Source organism: Zingiber officinale, chromosome 1A (genome assembly GCF_018446385.1).
Source record: "Zingiber officinale cultivar Zhangliang chromosome 1A, Zo_v1.1, whole genome shotgun sequence".
Classification (NCBI taxonomy): domain Eukaryota; kingdom Viridiplantae; phylum Streptophyta; class Magnoliopsida; order Zingiberales; family Zingiberaceae; genus Zingiber; species Zingiber officinale.
Window position 1 is genome coordinate 165,589,628 of NC_055987.1, and position 19,124 is coordinate 165,608,751.

The window sequence follows — 19,124 nt, forward strand, 5'->3', positions numbered from 1 at the left end:
CTCTTTTGATTGCTGTTCTTATTCAAATTTTTGGAAAATTTGTCGGTTTCATGTACGTGTACTAAATGCTACTTAGCTTGTTAGTGTCTAAATTTTCCCTATGACCCATTCTTCAATGACCCGGTCGATATATGTATAAACATTGGTAAGTACCGTCCGATATTTTGGAGATACCCCCAATTATCCTCATTCTATACTGACCCGGTCGACTTAGGTATAATCATTGATAGGTATCGTTCGATATTTCGAAGATACCCCCAATTATCCTCATTCTTTACTGACCCGGTCGACTTAGGTATAAGCATTGGTAGGTATCGTTCGATATTTCGAAGATACCCCCAATTATCGGTCGATTTATTAAGATGGTTCAATTTAACCAGGTTGTTTTCATTAATCAATATTCGAGGCTTTGACCCGTGCTTTAAACCTATTAATTTTTGTTTTTGTCTCATCAAGTTTCTTCCAAAATTATTTCTAGGGAAATTTTACGTTTTTTCTGAGGTAGTTTATTTGACTTCATCTCTTTCCCTTTATTCTATGATATTATTACCTTTTATGACGCTTGACATTCTTAGCACCTTTTATTTCCCTTTCGTATCTTATGTTTAGAGGTTTTAGCATAGGACTAGAAAAGGGACAAGGGTTTACGGAATCTTATTCTGCTTCCCTCCATCCATCTTCTCGCTTCTCAATTCCTCTTCTTTCGACCTTCTCTCTTCATGGCGGTTTCTTCTCCGGCATGGTTCCTCTCTTGCTTTTCTGACCTCACAGATACAGAAGAAGTGGACTTACAGGCAACCTATGGTTTTCTCTCTTACATTGTCCGCCCTGCTCCCCACGAGGGTCCTCACCTTCCTCCCTTAGACTGTATCTCCATCTTCAGGGACCAAGTTCTGCAAGGTTTCAAATTTCCTCTTCACTCCTTTTTTTGTGAGGTTAGCCGTTATTTTGCTATCCCGTTAAACCAGTTCGTCCCTCAATCCTTTTCCATTCTAGTGGGCTTCATTGGAGTATCCAAACTGTTAGATTTCCCACTGTCTCCTCATCTTTTCCATCATTTCTTTATCCCTCGTCGGGTAGATGTTGGTATTTTTAAGTTTCAGTCTCGTCCCAAAGCCATTCTATTTAATCGTATTCCCCCTCAAGGTGAATGGTATAAAAAAATTTTCTATATGCGTCTACCTTCTCCCCCTCCTTTTCCTATTCAATGGATACATGATCTGCCCTCGCTTCCTGACACTCAAGGTCTTCTCAATGATCCTTCTGTGGCCTCTACCTTGCCTAAACTGCGGGGAGCGAAATTCAGTTTACCACATCTAATTGAAGAGGGCTTAATGTTTCTCTTTGGGATAGGCAACATTAATACTCCTTTGGATAGTTCCTTTGGTGAGTATAATTATTTTACTTCGCCTTTGCTGATTAGTATATCTCTATAACCATGATGTTTATACTCTGTTTTTCAGCCGACGCTATTCTTCCGGCTCTTATGTACAGGAATTCTGCTATGACCAAGTCCTTTATCAATAATCTTGGAGAACAATGGTTACTGGCTCACCAATCTGACCCCAATCCCTCTACCTTGGGCTTGGTTTCTGAAGAAGAACAACAAGCAGAGGGTGTCGCACTCATGGAAGAGGAAGAAGAAGAGCCTTTTGTCACTTTAGTTAAAAAGCCAAATCTTACCAAGGATTCTCCCTTTGGTGATTTCTTTGGTACCTTTGTACAAACTCCTCTTGTTCCGGCGCCTATTTCTTTTGAAAGAGGTAAAGCACCGATGACTCCTACCAATATCATCTCCAATCCTGCTCTTCGAATGATGAGGCTTGGTCTGCTTATCTCTTCTTCTTCTACTGTTTCAGCTTCTCCTGCTCCTGCTTCTGAGATGGCCGCTATCTCTCCTGTGCCTTCTACATCCTTGGCATTGGCCTTGCCTCCCTTGGTTTATAGGCCTCGAGCGAAACGAACACCTTGCCGGAGATCTTCTCCTATTGTCAGCCCTTCAACCGCTAGTGTTTCCACAATTGTAACAACCCCCCTGCACTACTACCTTCGGTTCCCTCTAGCTCCCACTCTGCTCCTCCTGCTTTTACTATCCCTTTTCCTCAGATTGCCTCCTCTTCTTCTCCATCTCCGGCTTCCTCTCACCCCCCTCCTTTATTTAGAGTGGCTGCGGGCTTACCTTCTCAATTGGGACAGCCTTCTAGTCCTCCTGGCTATGGCACTTTGCAACTGCAAGGTTTATTGGCTGAATCTTGGTCGCAAGGTTATGAACAATTACGAGGCCTCAGTCTCCCACATCGAGCAGATCGCCATAGTCGTCAGGCAGTAACTGTAAGTATTCCTAGTTATGTGTTTATTAGCTTTGTAACTTTATCTCTAACTGACATTATCCTTTTATTTAGTTTCTAGCCACAAGTCTGCATATCGATCAGCTACTCACAGCTAAAGATCATGAGAACACTAAATTGAAAGCTCAATTGGAAACATTGAGGGCCGCGTCTCCTTCTTCCGCTAGCGACCCGACTCAATTGCAAGAGAAGGTGGCCTTGCAGGATCAACAGTTGGGGATCCTAAAACAAGAGTTGGAAGAATGCCAGCAACTATTAAAAGACAAAGAGTTGGCTAGAAAAACCTTAGAATTACAGGTGGATCGACTGCATTCCGGTCTTCGTTTGGAGATCGCTCTAAAAGAGAAAGCTCTCTTAGATGCTTCTCAGAAAATTCTTATCTTAGAGAAAGTAGAGAAGCTTCATAATGCCTGTCTTTCTGACCAAGCTCAGGACATGGCTTCTCATGATTTCACTATTCTACAGGAACAAGAGCTGAGGCAAGCTCAAGATAACGAATTATCACTGCTCCAGAAGGAATTGGAACAGCTAAGATCGGAGAAAGATGTTTTAAAAGAACAAAACACAAAGCTGCAAGCTGATTTCCAGAATTATAAGGAGCAGGAAAAGGGTCGGTGGGAAGAATGGCAGCAAGTTTACTTACAGTCCCCGGCATTTGCCCGGGAATTTGTTCGCAGGATAGTGGGTGCGCTAAATCATTCCGTATCGGAAGTTCTACGACAGTTAAAAGAGGGTGGATATCTACCCAAAGAACCTCCCCTATCTTTCATAAATCGCCGCAGGCTTAATGAAGAACTACCCTCAGATTTGAAAGGCCCTTTTCCTAATGTCTAAGGAAATTATTCATAAAAACTTGTAAAGTAAGAACTGACAGTGGAAAAAGTGCATTTGATACTGAGTAATTAAGTACTGGCAAGGTGTAAGAAAAACTTTAACACTTACTTGCTTCTCCTTTATGCTAGTTCAAGAATACCCCTTCCTGACATGCTTTTGATTGCTAAGTATAAACTTTATTGGAAAAATCCCTTGTTCATCTTTCAGAGTTAAACCTTATCTTGATGGATTCTTCCTTAAGTAACATCCGGTATGCTTTGTATCTCCCCGAGAATGAATGATCTTAGTTGAGACTGGATATGGAATTGTATTATTGATCTTCAGGTTAAGTATAATATCCCAACCGGATTTTGAATAAAGACTTTTATATATCTGAGCTCCCATATAGAATCCCTTCTCAATTCCTGCTTAATTAAGCTTCGAAGCCCGGAGATTCCCTGATTAATTATACCTTGTGTTAGTTCGAAATCTCTGATTTCATCCGTGAAATCTTGCCTGATGTATTTCATAGAATTTCCCTATCGATTTTGGTTTATAGTCTCCAAGTCTTCCTATGAAAGCCCGACCGGATTACTTCATAGAATCTTCCCGATCGACTTTGGTTTATAGTCTCCGAGTATTCCTATGAATGCCTGCCGGGTTACTTCATAGAATCTTCCCGATCGACTTTGGTTTATAGTCTCCGAGTCTTCCTATGAAAACCCGACCGGGTTACATCATAGGATTTTCTCGATCGACTTTGGTTTATAGTCTCCGGTTTTTCCTATGAAGGCCTGCCGGGTTACTTCATAGAATCTTCCCGATCGACTTTGGTTTATAGTCTCCGAGTCTTCCTATGAATGCCCGACCGGGTTACTTCATAGGATTTTCTCGATCGACTTTGATCTGTCTCAGTTTATAGTCTCCGATTTTTCCTATGAAGGCCTGCCGGGTTACTTCATAGAATCTTCCCGATCGACTTTGGTTTATAGTCTCCGAGTATTCCTATGAAGGCCCGACCGGGTTACTTCATAGGATTTTCTCGATCGACTTTGGTTTATAGTCTCCGAGTCTTCCTATGAAAACCCGACCGGGTTACTTCATGGGATTTTCTCGATCGACTTTGGTTTATAGTCTCCGGTTTTTCCTATGAAGGCCTGCCGGGTTACTTCATAGAATCTTCCCGATTGACTTTGGTTTATAGTCTCCGAGTCTTCCTATGAATGCCCGACCGGGTTACTTCATAGGATTTTCTCGATCGACTTTGGTTTATAGTCTCCGGTTTTTCTTATGAAGGCCTGCCGGGTTACTTCATAGAATCTTCCCGATCGACTTTGGTTTATAGTCTCCGAGTCTTCCTATAAATGCCCGACCGGGTTACTTCATAGGATTTTCTCGATCGACTTTGATCTGTCTCAGTTTATAGTCTCCGGTTTTTCCTATGAAGGCCTGCCGGGTTATTTCATAGAATCTTCCCGATCGACTTTGGTTTATAGTCTCCGAGTATTCCTATGAAGGCCCGACCGGGTTACTTCATAGGATTTTCTCGATCGACTTTGATCTGTCTCAGTTTATAGTCTCCGATTTTTCCTATGAAGGCCTGCCGGGTTACTTCATAGAATCTTCCCAATCGACTTTGGCTTATAGTCTCCGAGTATTCCTATGAAGGCCCGACCGGGTTACTTCATAGGATTTTCTCGATCGACTTTGATCTGTACGAAAGTATAATACTTGGGCTAACCTCGTGTTGGCCTGTAATTCCTTGAGTGGAGCTGAATAGGCCTTTATGATTTCCCTTTATTTTACTGCTTGAAAAATAGAAAGGAGGCTTCTCCTGATATTTATCAATTTGTCTGAACCATATTTATCTCCTGTGTCAATATTTATCTTGCTTGACTTTCATCAAAGAAACAAAGTACCTAAACTGCAAGTATCTCAACTCGCCTGGGAATTCCAATAACTGTGAACAGATTTAAAGTAATATGATCAAATCAGGCTCGATAGGGTTGCAAATGATTAGCGCTCCAAGGGCGTTCCAACATTCTTCCTTCGGCATCTTGGAGATAGTATGAGCCTGACGCGAGCTTTTCTATCACTTTATAAGGCCCTCCCCATTGTGGTGCCAACTTGCTGACATCTCCCACAGACTTAACTCGTTTCCATACCAAATCCCCTACTTGGAAGAATCTGGGGATGACCCTTTTGTTATAATTCTGTCTCATCCTTTGTCGATATGATATAAGACGAGTAGCAGCTTTATCCCTTATTTCCTCGATTAAGTCCAGCTCCATAAGTCGTCGGTCTCTATTATCTTCATCATACAATTGTCTTCTGTCAGACTCTACTCCTACCTCAATGGGGATTACTGCTTCTCCTCCATAGACTAATTGGAAAGGAGTGATTCCTGTAGCTTCACGAGGCGTAGTACGATATGCCCAGAGAACACTGGGTAACTCGTCTACCCAGCTACCTCCAACATGATCCAGCTTAGTTTTTAGTCCTCTAATAATCTCCCTATTAGTTACTTCTGCTTGACCATTGCTCTGCGGGTAAGCTACAGAGGTGAAGGCCTGGGTAATCCCATAACTCTGACACCAGTCTAGGATTCTATCACCTTGAAACTGCCTTCCATTATCAGAGACCAACTTATGAGGAATGCCAAACCTACAGATTATATTTTCCATAAGAATTTAATGACCGCGTCTTCTGTAATTCTAGCAAGTGGTTCTGCTTCCACCCATTTAGAGAAATAATCCACAGCCACCAGCAAGAACCTCCTCTGTGCAGCGGCCATAGGAAATGGACCCACTATGTCCATACCCCATTGATCAAAGGGACACGAGACTATAGAGGTTCTTAATAACTGGGTAGGGTGATGTAATATATTCTGATGCTTTTGACAAGAAATACAAGTTCTTACCAATTTAGCGGCATCTTTATGTAGAGTAGGCCAGAAATATCCCGCTAGGAGGATTTTACGAGCCAAAGATCTTCCTCCTATATGACTACCACAAGAGCCCTGATGCACCTCCTGTAAAATAAATTGTGTGTCTTCTGTGCCTACACACTTGAGCAAAGGTCTGGAAAAAGCCCTTTTATATAATTGCTCCCCCACCATAGTATATTGAGCAGCTCGTTTCTTAAATACCCTGGCTTGTTCTGTATCTCTCGAAAGAAGACCTTGCTATAAATATAATATAATTTGAGCTCGCCAATCACCTTGAATTTCTATATCAGTCTGTCTTTCAATACAGAAAATTAACAGGGTCTGTTCCACTGGTCGATCAAGACTCCATGGTACTACAGCAGAGGCTAGCTTAGCTAATTCATCTGCCACTTGATTATCTGATCGAGGAATTTTTTGTATGCTCACATCTTGAAATTGAGACTTCAACTTATCGAATGCCTCTGCATATAACTTAAGCCTGTCATTATTGATTTCAAAATTACCTGATAATTGTTGAGCTGCTAGCTGAGAATCAGAATATATAAGGACTCGAACTGCTCCTACATGTCGAGCAGCTTGTAAGCCAGCTATGAGAGCTTCATATTCAGCCTCATTGTTGGTGGCTCTGTAATTTAATCTAATGGAGAGTTGAAGTCTGTCTTCTTTTGGGGATATAAGAAGAATACTAATCCCACTGCCTTGTCTAGTTGCAGAGCCATCCACATAAATTTTCCAGGTATCTTCTTCTTCTGGGCCTTGAACCTCTATGATGAAATCTGCTAGAGCTTGTGCCTTGATGGCCGAGCGGGGTTGATATTGGATGTCATATTCCCCAAGCTCGGTCGTCCATTTGACTAACCATCCTGATGCTTCTGGGTTGAGCAATACCCGTCCGAGAGTGCTATTGGTTAAGACAATAATCTCATGTGCTAAGAAATATGGGCGCAACCTTCGAGCAGTCAATATCAGAGCATAAGCCAGTTTTTCTAGTGTAGTGTATCTACACTCCGCTCCTTTTAATAAATGACTAGAAAAATATACAGGTTGTTGTTCTTTTCCTTCCTTTCTGACTAATACAGAGCCTACGGCGTTTTCATTAGCCGACAAATACACCCACAAAGTCTCTCCTGCCATAGGTTTAGCCAACACAGGGAGGGTAGCTAAATAATCTTTCAACTCCTGAAAAGCCTTATCGCATTCTTCATTCCATTGGAACTTAGTAGCCTTTCTGAGTATTTAAAGAAATGAAAACTGCGATCGGCTGATCTGGATATAAATCTAGACAAGGCTGTGATTCGGCCTGTCAATCTTTGAGCTTCTCTCAGGCTGCGGGGTGGCTCCATGCTCTGCAATGCCTTGACCTTGCTCGAGTTGGCCTCTATCCCTCGTTCGGACACCATATATCCCAGGAATTTTCCTCCCTTTGCGCCGAACAAGCATTTGCTTGGGTTCAACTTGAGCCCATACTGTCTTAATGTCTTGCAAGTCTCCTCTATATCCCTGCATAGATCAGCAGCTTGAAGAGACTTAATTAAGATGTCATCAACATATACTTCCATATTCCTACCAATCTGCTTCTGAAAGACCTTATTCATAAGCCTTTGATAGGTTGCTCCTGCATTCTTTAGTCCAAAGGGCATAACATTATAACAATAAGTGCCTTCAGATGTTATAAAACTAACCTTTTCTTGGTCCTCTTTGGCCAAGGGGACTTGATGATAACCTTGATATGCATCCAGCATGGAAATATATTCGCATCCGGTAGTAGAATCAACTAGTTGATCAATCCTGGGTAAGGGATAGTAATCCTTCGGGCAAGCTTTGTTGAGATCTCGAAAGTCAATGCACACTCGCCATTTATTCCCAGGTTTAGAGACTAACACCACATTAGCCAACCAACTTGGGAATTGCACTTCCCTAATGTATCCGGCCTCCATAAGCTTGATTATTTCTTCCTTGATAATCTGATTTTGCTCCATACTGAAACTCCTCTTCCTTTGCATGACGGGGCGGGCATCCGGAAAGACATGCAAGGAATGCTCTATGACAGCAGGAGAAATGCCCGAAACTTCTTTGGGAGTCCAGGAAAATACATCATTATTCTTTTTCAAACATTGCACCAACTCAGCTTTAAGATCAGGATCGAGATCGGCTGCAACGTAGGTGGTAGCTTCTGGCCACCCAGTCTGGATTTGAACTTCTTCCTTTTCCTCATAAACCAAGACCGGCTGCTTTTCGCGAATGGCATTAACTTCCATTCTTTGAATCTTCCGAGCGGTGTTAGCCTCAGTCCGAATGATTTCTACGTAACATTTTCGGGCTGTCTTTTGATCACCCCGTACTTCTCTGACCTGATCCTCCACGGGAAACTTAATCTTCTGACAGAAAGTAGAAACGACCGCCCTGAACTCATTCAGGGCAGGCCGACCCAATATCACATTATAAGAAGATGGAGCATCTACTACCATAAAGTAGGATCTCCTGGTTCTCATCAGGGGTTCCTCTCCCAGAGAAATGGCCAATTTTATTTGACCTAAAGGTTGCACTTCATTGCCTGTGAATCCATACAGAGGAGTTGCAATCGGTTGAAGTTCACTGGGGTCAACTTGTAGCTGATCAAAAGCCTTTTTGAATATAATGTTGACTGAGCTGCCAGTGTCTATGAAGGTACGGGCGATGGCGTAGTTAGCTAGCATAGCTTTGATGATTAATGCGTCATCATAAGGTATCTCTACCCCCTCAAGATCCTTGGGCCCGAAGCTTATTTCAGGACCGGCTGCTCGTTCCATGCTGCATCCTACTACATGAATCTCCAACCTTCGGGCATGTGCTTTTCTGGCTCTATCAGTGGGTCCGCCCGTAATCATGTTAATATTGCCCCGAGCAGCATTGTTTCTGTTCTCTTCCTGACGAGTCATTGTGGCTTCGGAAGGTGCTTTATCTGATACTTGGCTGGTACCAGCTGGGACCGGCATTGCTTCTTGCCGAGTTCCATCCGGGTGATATTCCGGTTTGAGTGGACTTTGCTGCCTGGGGTATTGTTGCCGGTAATAGTTCTGCTTCTGATAGCGCTCTTTATTGACTCTTCTATTTCTCAAAACAAAACAGTCATCAGAGTGATGACTGCTAGTTTTATGATAAGTACACCATCTCCTCGGTGCCTCCGGCTGCATCTCTACATGCTGTACAGCTTGTGGACGATAATCTGGTTGCCGATGAGGTGGATGAGTAGTTCTAGGTCCTCTTGGTGGGGGTACCGGGGTCGGAGCCTTCTCCTTCGCATGAGTAGGAGAAGAGGGAACACCTTCTTTCCTACGAGCAGCTTGGGCTTCTTCTACGTTAATGAACTCAGTGGCACGTTCAATCAGGGAATCAAAATTAACAGGAGGATTTCTTACCAGATCTTTAAAGAAATCATTATCATTTGGGCCCTGAGAGAAATCACTTACTAATATTTCAGTAGTAGCATTAGGTACATCTATAGCTACCTGATTGAACCTTTTAATATATGCCTGGATGGATTCTTTAGACGTCTGCTTAATTGAAAATAGGCTCCACGGGGTCTTATGATACCTTTTGTTGCTGAAGAAATGATGTAGAAAGACTTTCTTGAAATCTTTAAATTTTCGACTAGACTTTTCAGGCAATCTCTTGAACCAACGTTGCGCTGCTCCCCCAAGAGTAGTGAGAAACATCCGACACTTCACCCCATCGGAGAATTGTTGCAACAAGGCTACATTCTCAAATTTTAACAAGTGATCTTCCGGATCTGTGGTTCCGGTATATTCTCCAATTTGCAGATTCTGATATCGCTTAGGAAGTGGGTCATCTAATACACTTTGTGAAAATGGGGAGATGACCTTTTCCGGTGAACTATCACTAGTTATCATTTTAATCTTACGCTTCTCTCTGTCCGGCGCCTCACCAGAGGACTCTTGGAACACAGGCCTCTTACCCCTGGATCCAAGGGAGTGCGAAGGAAAGCTCGTGGACGCCTGGTTGGAGAAACAGTAGCTGGAGGAAAATACAAAGGTTCTTCTTCTTCCATCTCCTTTCCTTTCCGATGCTCAGTAGTTGATATCGCCGAATGATGAGCCGTCGGCAAAGTGGCCCCAGTATGAGCTTGCAGTTGTTGCTTCTGTTGTTGTAGGGCTTTCTGGACATGAGAATTAATGAGGAGATCCAAATCTTCGCGACTGATAGTAAGTAGGTTCGACTTCCCTGCCTCTTCCATCACGTAGTCTCAGATTCAGGCGAAGTTTCCCACAGACGGCGCCAAATTTGATCCTGTCTGAGAAGCTGACCGTGAAGAAGATCCGGAAGAAGGAGACCCACTTCAAGCTCCCGAGGCTCCCTGCGCACAAGAGACCAACCAACACTATCGTCAGTGACCTAAGACCGGGGTGGGAATCCCTGGCTAGGCCCTCTGACGCTCAAGTTAGTGATCTCTCTTGATGCCGAGGAAAGAAGAAGCAAGAAGATGAACAGTAGCCCCAGAATTAGAGATGTGAACTTACCTAGCCAACGGAGAGGATTCCCCCTTTTATACCACTTCATATAACCTCCGTAGTCATGAAGTGGACCCCGGTTTGTTAGAGTTCATTATGACATCAGCTGCGTACTTGGGGAAGATGATTTTTAAGAAATCTTTTTTGTACCCCAGATGTACCTTCTTTGTCGTTTAGCGCCTGCAAGACAAGCTGAAAGCATATTTCCCGCCAAAATATATATTCTCTATCATGAATTATTCTATTCGGTATATTCATGTATGATTTTCCTTCATGTGCCTTCTGTTTGTATTTTTGTTATGTTAAAAAATAACATTTTATTCAATATGTTTCTAAGGTATTCATTGAAGGAACTATGCGGGTTCTTTGCTCGAAAGAACCCTCTTGACTGATATTGGTCTATTTTTGCTTCAGAGTATGCAGCGGTCGTTATTAACTTACCTTCATACGGCAAGCATGTATCGACCGATATTGGCCTACCTTCGTTCGGCTGGCATGTATCAACCGATATTGGCCTACCTTCGTTCGGCAGGCATGTATCGACCGATATGGGTCTATCTTTGCTTTGGAGTGTGCATCGGTCGTTATTAACTTACCTTCATACGGCAAGCATGTATCAACCGATATTGGCCTACCTTCGTTCGGCAAGCATTTATCGACCGATATTGGCCTACCTTCGTTCGGCAGGCATGTATCGACCGATATTGGCCTACCTTCGTTCGGCAGGCATGTATCGACCGATATTGGTCTGCCTTCGTTCGGCAGGCATGTATCAACCGATATTGGCTTACCTTTGTTCTGAAAGTATGTTTCGGCCGTTATTGACTTTCCTCCTTTGACTCTTTTCTTCCTTTTCTTTCCTCATCTGAAGACCCACAAACCCTAACCCATATCATATATATAAGACTTCTTTTTATTCTTTAGTAGGTTAGATAAGGTTCGCTCCTATTCAAGAAGAGGATTAGCTTCTACGGACTTGGGATGCACTTCATACTAACATCAGTACACTCTGCCATCCACAACCCCAGACCTACTCCCGAGGAATGAGAGAGACTTTTGAAGACTTCCGTGAGAATAAGGGCTTTTTTTGGAGCTGCCAAGGACTCGGGATCCAACCTTGAATAAGCAAGCACCAGTTCTTCATGGTGAAAGTTGAATGCAGGAGTCCCATGGGTAGATCAGTAGTAGTTTTGAATTCAATACCATTCACGCTGTGGCTCGACCAGGTACAAGCATAGCGACGTGAGAGAGAGAGAGAGCCGACTGTAAAGAATGGTGGGCAACTAGTTCTTCGAGTTCTTAGGTGCGAAAGAGAAAGAGCGTCCTTTCTTGTTCCTCTTCTGCGGGAAGGATGGAATCTAACAGCTTATACAAACTCAACAGTCGAAGGAACAACAACAGTTAATTCTTTTCATGTTCAGACTACCGGGTACCTCTGATTATTCTTATTTAATATCCTATCCCTGCTGCTCCCAAAGAGTTAGGAGTGAAGTCGTTCCTTGAACCATGAATTTGTCTTGTATGTGCCTATTACTCTAACCCAACATTAGGAGAAAGAGACAGGGCACAAGCAACTAATTGTCATTTTTCCCTATAGCGTACTTCGTTCCTATCACCACTCCTTTCAGTAGAGACGTCAGCTCGAACTCCTCTTCCCGCAACTGAGTCATGAATGGTAGTTTGAACTCTTTCAGCTGCCGTGCATTTTGTTTTTCACTCGAACTCTTTCTCTGGGAACTCATATTCCGTCCCCTCAACTCACTTTTATAATTAACTCTTCCTTGAACCATGAATTTGTCTTGTATGTGCCTATTACTCTAACCCAACATTAGGAGAAAGAGACAGGGCACAAGCAACTAATTGTCATTTTTTCCTATAGCGTACTTCGTTCCTATCACCACTCCTTTTAGTAGAGACGTCAGCTCGAACTCCTCTTCCCGCAACTGAGTCATGAATGGTAGTTTGAACTCTTTCAGCTGCCGTGCATTTTGTTTTTCACTCGAACTCTTTCTCTGGGAACTCATATTCCATCCCCTCAACTCACTTTTATAATTAACTCGGATTTGCCTTCCCTATGGCCGAGAGCAACAAATACACCCACGGAGCAGTGCGGAGCCGGAACTCACTAAGGCACGGGCACCAACAACATTCAGTCTCTCATCCCGTACTCTTTCACTGCACCTTGATGAAACTACGAAATCCGTAATAGTAAGTGCACCTGCTTATATATTATATTAGTTTCGAACGCGAGAGGAAAGAAGACTCAAAGGGTTGGGAAAGGGTGTGGAAAGACCGTCGAAAGGACATATCTATCCAAAGCAAAGAGAGAAAAGGAGCGTCTTTGACGAGCGACAGAAAGGATTGGAGATGGAACAGGAGAGCCCTCTTAATAATGAGAGTCATTTGTGTTCGTCCCTTACCCGGGCTGCAACTTCTAGGAATTCACTCTTTTCCCGTGGGTCTGGGGTGGAAGGTGGAGTGTACTTATTAGGATTCCGAATTCACTCTCCTCTCCTCTTAGTCGTTTCCCAAAGACCCGTCATTCTCACTACAAAGAATTTCGCTCCTCAAGCAACTTATGGTAGTCGTGAATGGCTCCCTCTAAAAAACGTCAGCAATCTTGAGTCGTAAATATTTACTAATTTCTCTTTGATCTTTTTATTTAATAGTGATTCAAAACTACTCAACAATCTATCCCTGCCCTTCTGTTTAAACGTTTACGCCTCAAACTACCCAGCGGTAGGCAATGCCATGAAGATATTTTACTCTTTTTGCCATTCACTCTAACTCTCGTACTTTAGGTCGAGCCTGTCGGTGTCCTCGACCCTCAGAGATCGGATAAACATATGCAGCTGCCTTTCACTCCCACTCCTTTTAGTCGTCCCCACAACTCTGAATCTTTCACCTTTCGAATGAATTGAAGGAGAAGGGAATATCTCCATCTTAAGTACCCGGGGTTGGAACTCATTGAATTTCTTCTTAATCAGATATATGCCAGCTTTATTCAAGGTACGAGCGTTAGCGACGTCGACGGGCTAATCTTTCTTTTTATTATTCTCTTTTCAGTCTGATTGTTGTCTGTTGCGGAAGAAAAGAGTTCATTCCAAGACCTCACTTCAGATGCAGTCGTGAATGGCATGAGCCATTCACTCTTAAGGCTCGAAAGTAGAGAGCTAGAGCTCCAGTCTCTCTGAATAGGATCGTCCCTCTATCCTCTCTTATCTTTGGCTCTCCGACCGCATTACCACCGGTCCAATTGGTGAATGCGGGTTGTGGCGGAGTAGTTCACTAAGTCTTATGATACGACTTCGGTTGTACCCGAAGGGCCAGATTGAAGCTCCTTCCACAAAGGTCAAGCGGTAGCGAAGGTGAAAAGCGCCGGTAGGGATCGAATATGGTAAGAGTGAAATTGGAGTCTACTTCGCCCATGGTGCGATATTGGAATTGGAAGGGGCATAGCTTTGGGTACGCCTTCCTTGATCACTTATTGATTCTTGGCTTTGTGAATCAAGTGTAGTATGTTCTCCTTTATCAGAAGTTGAGGAGCAGATATCTCTACTCTGTATGTGCAATCCAGAGCAAAAGGTAAGATCTACTTGATTACCGGTTCCGCGCTTTACTGATTGATGATGGAGCGAATCATTATCCTAAGTTTGGCGGGCATTTCTTTCTGATGTTAGACCCAGGAGAAGCACTTTCTCAAGGAGAACTACAATAGGAAGGTACCTTCTCGGTCAGCAGGGAGCACTGAGCTATGGTGGGGGATATGAGCTGGCATGAGACTCAAGTTAACGATTGAAGACCCTGCTTTCCGTTGGCTCTTGCTGTGCCACATCTACCTTATTCTATAGCTCGCTTGCTTGACATATAGAATAGAAGGATTCAGCGTAAGGGTGAAGGATTTAGAGGTATTCAATGTGTGGTTTGCGGATGGACTGCTCTCACGATAGTCTACGAGTTCAATACTTGGAAGGAGAGAGAGGAAGACTTACTCAAAGGAAAGAGAAAGAGTGAATGAAACTCTAGCCCTAACTCCACAACTATGGAAGGAGAGAGAGGAAGACTTACTCAAAGGAAAGAGAAAGAGTGAATGGGACTCTAGCCCTAACTCCACAACTATATCATCCCGTTCCATCTAACCTCAGAGGCTCCTATCCTTAAGTGAATGGTTAGAGACAGAGTTTGAAGTATGTGTTCGCTCCTTCTTCACTATTAACTAAGATAAGTAGGTGCTTCAGACTGAGTGATAGGGATTAGTTCTTTATCTTTTCCCTCTTCATTTATGGCATGCCCGCACTTGCTTTAGCTCATTCAAAACCGCAAGAAGACCAAAGGGTTTTCATCGAGTTTGGAGCGGAACTGCGAGACCAATTTCGTGTTTAGCTGAACCCGTCGAGGGGTCCCGAGGTGTGCGTAATATGGCAATCAAAGAATGGGCACACCAGGCAGACCGCCTCCCGAGCCCAATCGATTCAAACTTGAACGCACCCCTAGCATGAGCGATAGCGCCAAGGGAGAAGGTCCCGAGCCGCTCCGAACCTTTGGATCGAACCCACAAAACCACACCATACAAAAGACGGTCCACGACAAGCCAAGTGAAGTGCACAAGCGTGGCCTCAAAGAGGGCCAGATGGGAGGGGATTGACGTGAGCCACCATTTCACACACTCTCCGAGGATCAAGGGAAAGATGATCTTTTCCTTAACATAACTACCTATGTCCGCTTCATAGAATATGAAGCGTATATTCAGTGAAAGATTCTCTTTTCTCGTAGCGTCATTATCATTCTCTCCTTAACTGTTCATTTGCTGTAGAGACTGAAGCTACCGTTTATTTGAGATACTCATTATTACCTGTTCGAGCACCATCAACTATTATATATCTTTCATGTGCAAGTGGAATGATCTTTCTTTTCTCTTAGCCAGTAGGTCACCTTCCGGTGGCCAGGCTTCAATGTGGAAATTGAGTACCTTTTCTTCTCCTTCGCTGCTTTCTCTGACTTTCTATTAGCAACAGTTCTAGCTTCAATGGTTCTTTATCCAGAGTACGGGAAGGAGATAGAGTACAATGCGAACTCAACAGGTCGAGCGAGAGCGACGTGGAAAGAGGCCCATCCCCGGGAGTGCAATCTGGTCGACACGAGAGAGAGGACTGAAATGCGCGAGAGACTGAAACTGGGACTGATTGTGCCTGCTTCTAGAAAGCTTTTCGCACTCTTTCAATGGTCTTGTCTTTAGAGGACTCGTAAGTGGTAAGTGGCGCAGTCGTTCATGGTTAGAGTGAATGGCGTTTCAGCTAATTATAGTATTACGTGAATGGCGTCGGATAGCCACGTCACTCTCGTTCGTGCCTTTGGGGCCACGTCGCCTCCCACGTTGCTGTCGTCTAACAGTAATATCGTATTTTAGGTCGATCCCAGCAACTTCAGTTCATGGCCCAAAGCCATTCACTCCAGCTTAATTCGTTAATGGCTATTCAAAATGTATATTAATCTAACCCCTTGGTCGAGCTATCTTACGAGACCCTCCTTTCCTATGTTTTGTAATACAGATGTGTATATGGTCAGATGTTCTAGTTCAAGATCATTTGTATTTCTTTTACACATAATTCCGAACTAAATGCTAAAAGAGATATGTACAATGAATCATTAGATGAGATGAGAATCTAATCCCCTGTTTCTGAACAGACTGATCACACTTTTTGTTACATTAGGTGTATGATGTATATAATGATGATCTTTATGATATATAAACGATTTTCTTATATGAAACCAATATATGAAAGAAAAATATATAGAAGAAATTCTAAATATATATAGAGAGAGGATCAAATTTTGTTCCGGAAAAGAAGACAGGTATTTTGTAGAATGAGACTGCACAACCATTTTCAAAAGGGATGTAGCGCAGCTTGGTAGCGCGTTTGTTTTGGGTACAAAATGTCACGGGTTCAAATCCTGTCATCCCTACCTATGACTCTCCTCTGGGCAGTAACGAGGGATCCATTAAGACCGATTCAAATTGGACATACATAATTTTGAATTTTATGAGACTATATGCGTGCAAGATGTATTGGGGGTACAAAAAGAGTGCTTTTCTTATCTACTGTGATAAGAAAGCGCTCTTAGTTCAGTTTGGTAGAACGTGGGTCTCCAAAACCCTTTGTCGTAGGTTCAAATCCTACAGAGCGTGATTCGATTCTTGTTAGGTCTCTAATTATAATGAAAGATCTTCACTAAAAGTATCGGATCCACTGCTATATACGCATTATAACAACATATCTCTTTCACCCACATTCCTTTTAACGTTAATATTCATTATTCATGGGTCCCACAGTCCACTAAATCATCTTAAATTATATCATATTAAATAAATATATTTTAAATATGTTTTAAAATATTTAAATTATTATTGTTTTTAATAATAATCTAACTTTTTAAAAATAATTTTACTATTTTTCAAAAAAAAATTAATTTTTTAAATTTATTTGTTAAATAAAATAGATGTTTATGAGAAAACGAAATTATAAAGTTAGGAAAATGAAATTACAACTAAGCAGTTAAAATTACAAAATTAAAAAAAACAAAATTTATTTAAAATTACTATATAATTACGAAATTAAAACGCAACAATAACTTATAGAATAAACCACACTATGATGAAATTAAAAATAACATATAAAATATTAATTCACGGATTGTTGTTATATTGCTCCCAGATATGCTCAATTAAGTCAGCGCGAAGTTGGTGATGAACTTGAGTGTCACGTAGCTCATAATTTATCTGAAGATAATCTTGAAATCCTCGGTTTGAGCGATGGATAGGTTGTGCAAGTTCATCACCTTCATCGTTATACCAATCTGTCACGTGACCTCCCTCATACTCAATAATCATATTATATAAAATAATGCATGCTAACATGATTTGTTTTAACTTTTTCCTATACCAAGAACGAGTTGGATCTCTGACACTCGCCCATCGAGATTGGAGCACCCCAAATGCCCGTTCGACATCTTTTCTTGCAGACTCTTGTCTTTCCTTAAACAACTTCCTTTTGGGATCTTCCGGACAAGGAAAAGCCTTAACGAAAGTAGCCCACTCAGGATATATTCCATTTGTTAGATAATAACCCTTCGTATATGTAATGTCGTTCACCGTGAAATTAATCACTAGTATATTTCCTTGTAAGACATTGTTGAATATGGGAGATTCATATAACACGTTAATATTGTTACGTGAACCGGCAACTCCAAAGAATGCATGCCATATCCATAAGTCATGAGACGCGACTGCTTCAAGTACGATTGTTGGTGACTCATGTCCCCTTGTAAATTGACATTTCCAAGCAACTGGACAATTTTTCCATTTCCAGTGCATACAATCAAGGCTACCCAACATGCCGAGAAGCCGTGTCTCTTATCATGCATTTGAAGAAGACATTGAACATCATCAGCATTTGACCTTCTCAAGTACCTATTACTAAATATTTCAACCACATATTCGCAAAACTTGAAAAGACACCTGATGACGATTGATTCACCCATATGTAGGTACTCATCAAGATGGCCGACGGGGACTCCGTAAGGCAGTTGACGAATCACAACGGTGCATTTTTGTAGTGGTGATAACCCTTTTCTTCGCACATCATCGTCCCTATGTTGAAAAAACATTGAATGATTCTCTAGTGCATTCACTATGCGGAGGAATAACTCTCTTCACATTCGAAATCGTCTTCGAAATATTTCATCGTGATACACCGGGTTTATAGAGAAATAATCATTGACGAGTCTCTCATGCCTAGCTTTATGATTTCTTTGGATGAATCTTCTTCTTCTGTATGTGTCCCTCCTCTGATATGCTTCCATAAGTTGTTGGTGTTGTTGAAGAATCAATAACATCAGTTCTTCACCCGGATAATAAGTTTGCTCATCAATTTCAACATGGACTTCGTCTTCGCTTGTTGAGCTGGAACTTGAGCTAGTGCTGCCTGTAGAATGAGACATTTTTGGAGGAAACACGTTATAGTCAAATGAAAATCTCGTAGCACAATGTGTCTATATATATTGTTTTTCTCATGCAACGGCTAGTTTGCAACAACAAGTTGCAACGGCTAGTTTACAACTAGTTGTAACGGTTAGTTTGCAACAAATAATTTGTAACTGATAGTTTGCAACGACTAGTTTGTAATGCCTAGTTTACAACAACTAGTTTCCAATGACTATTTTGTAAAATTATAATAATTGAAAATCACATTAATTGAAATGAGAAATACAATAATTAAAAATTACAATCACTCGAAAATACAATAATACTAGAAAATGAATATTGAGTAAACAATTTAGATATTCCATCTCGACATAATATCCTAGCATAGACATTCATGTATGATAAGCTGCTCCTTTGTCATCTGTGAGTGAGGTGTCTTTGTTCAATATTTCGTACTCCTTCAATTTCATGCGACGATTCTTAGCTTCAGATTTGGACAAGGCAGCTTTTGCCTTAATCTCCTCTAT

At 42.0% G+C, this 19,124-nt stretch overlaps 2 non-coding genes across 2 annotated transcripts; both read left to right on the forward strand.

Annotated features, from left to right (window-relative positions):
* The first annotated feature begins 16,506 nt into the window (after positions 1–16,506).
* TRNAP-UGG lies at positions 16,507–16,580 on the forward strand. The gene has a single exon. It is a non-coding gene; the product is annotated as a tRNA-Pro (tRNA).
* Positions 16,581–16,729: 149 nt separating this feature from the next.
* TRNAW-CCA lies at positions 16,730–16,803 on the forward strand. The gene has a single exon. It is a non-coding gene; the product is annotated as a tRNA-Trp (tRNA).
* Positions 16,804–19,124: the final 2,321 nt, after the last annotated feature.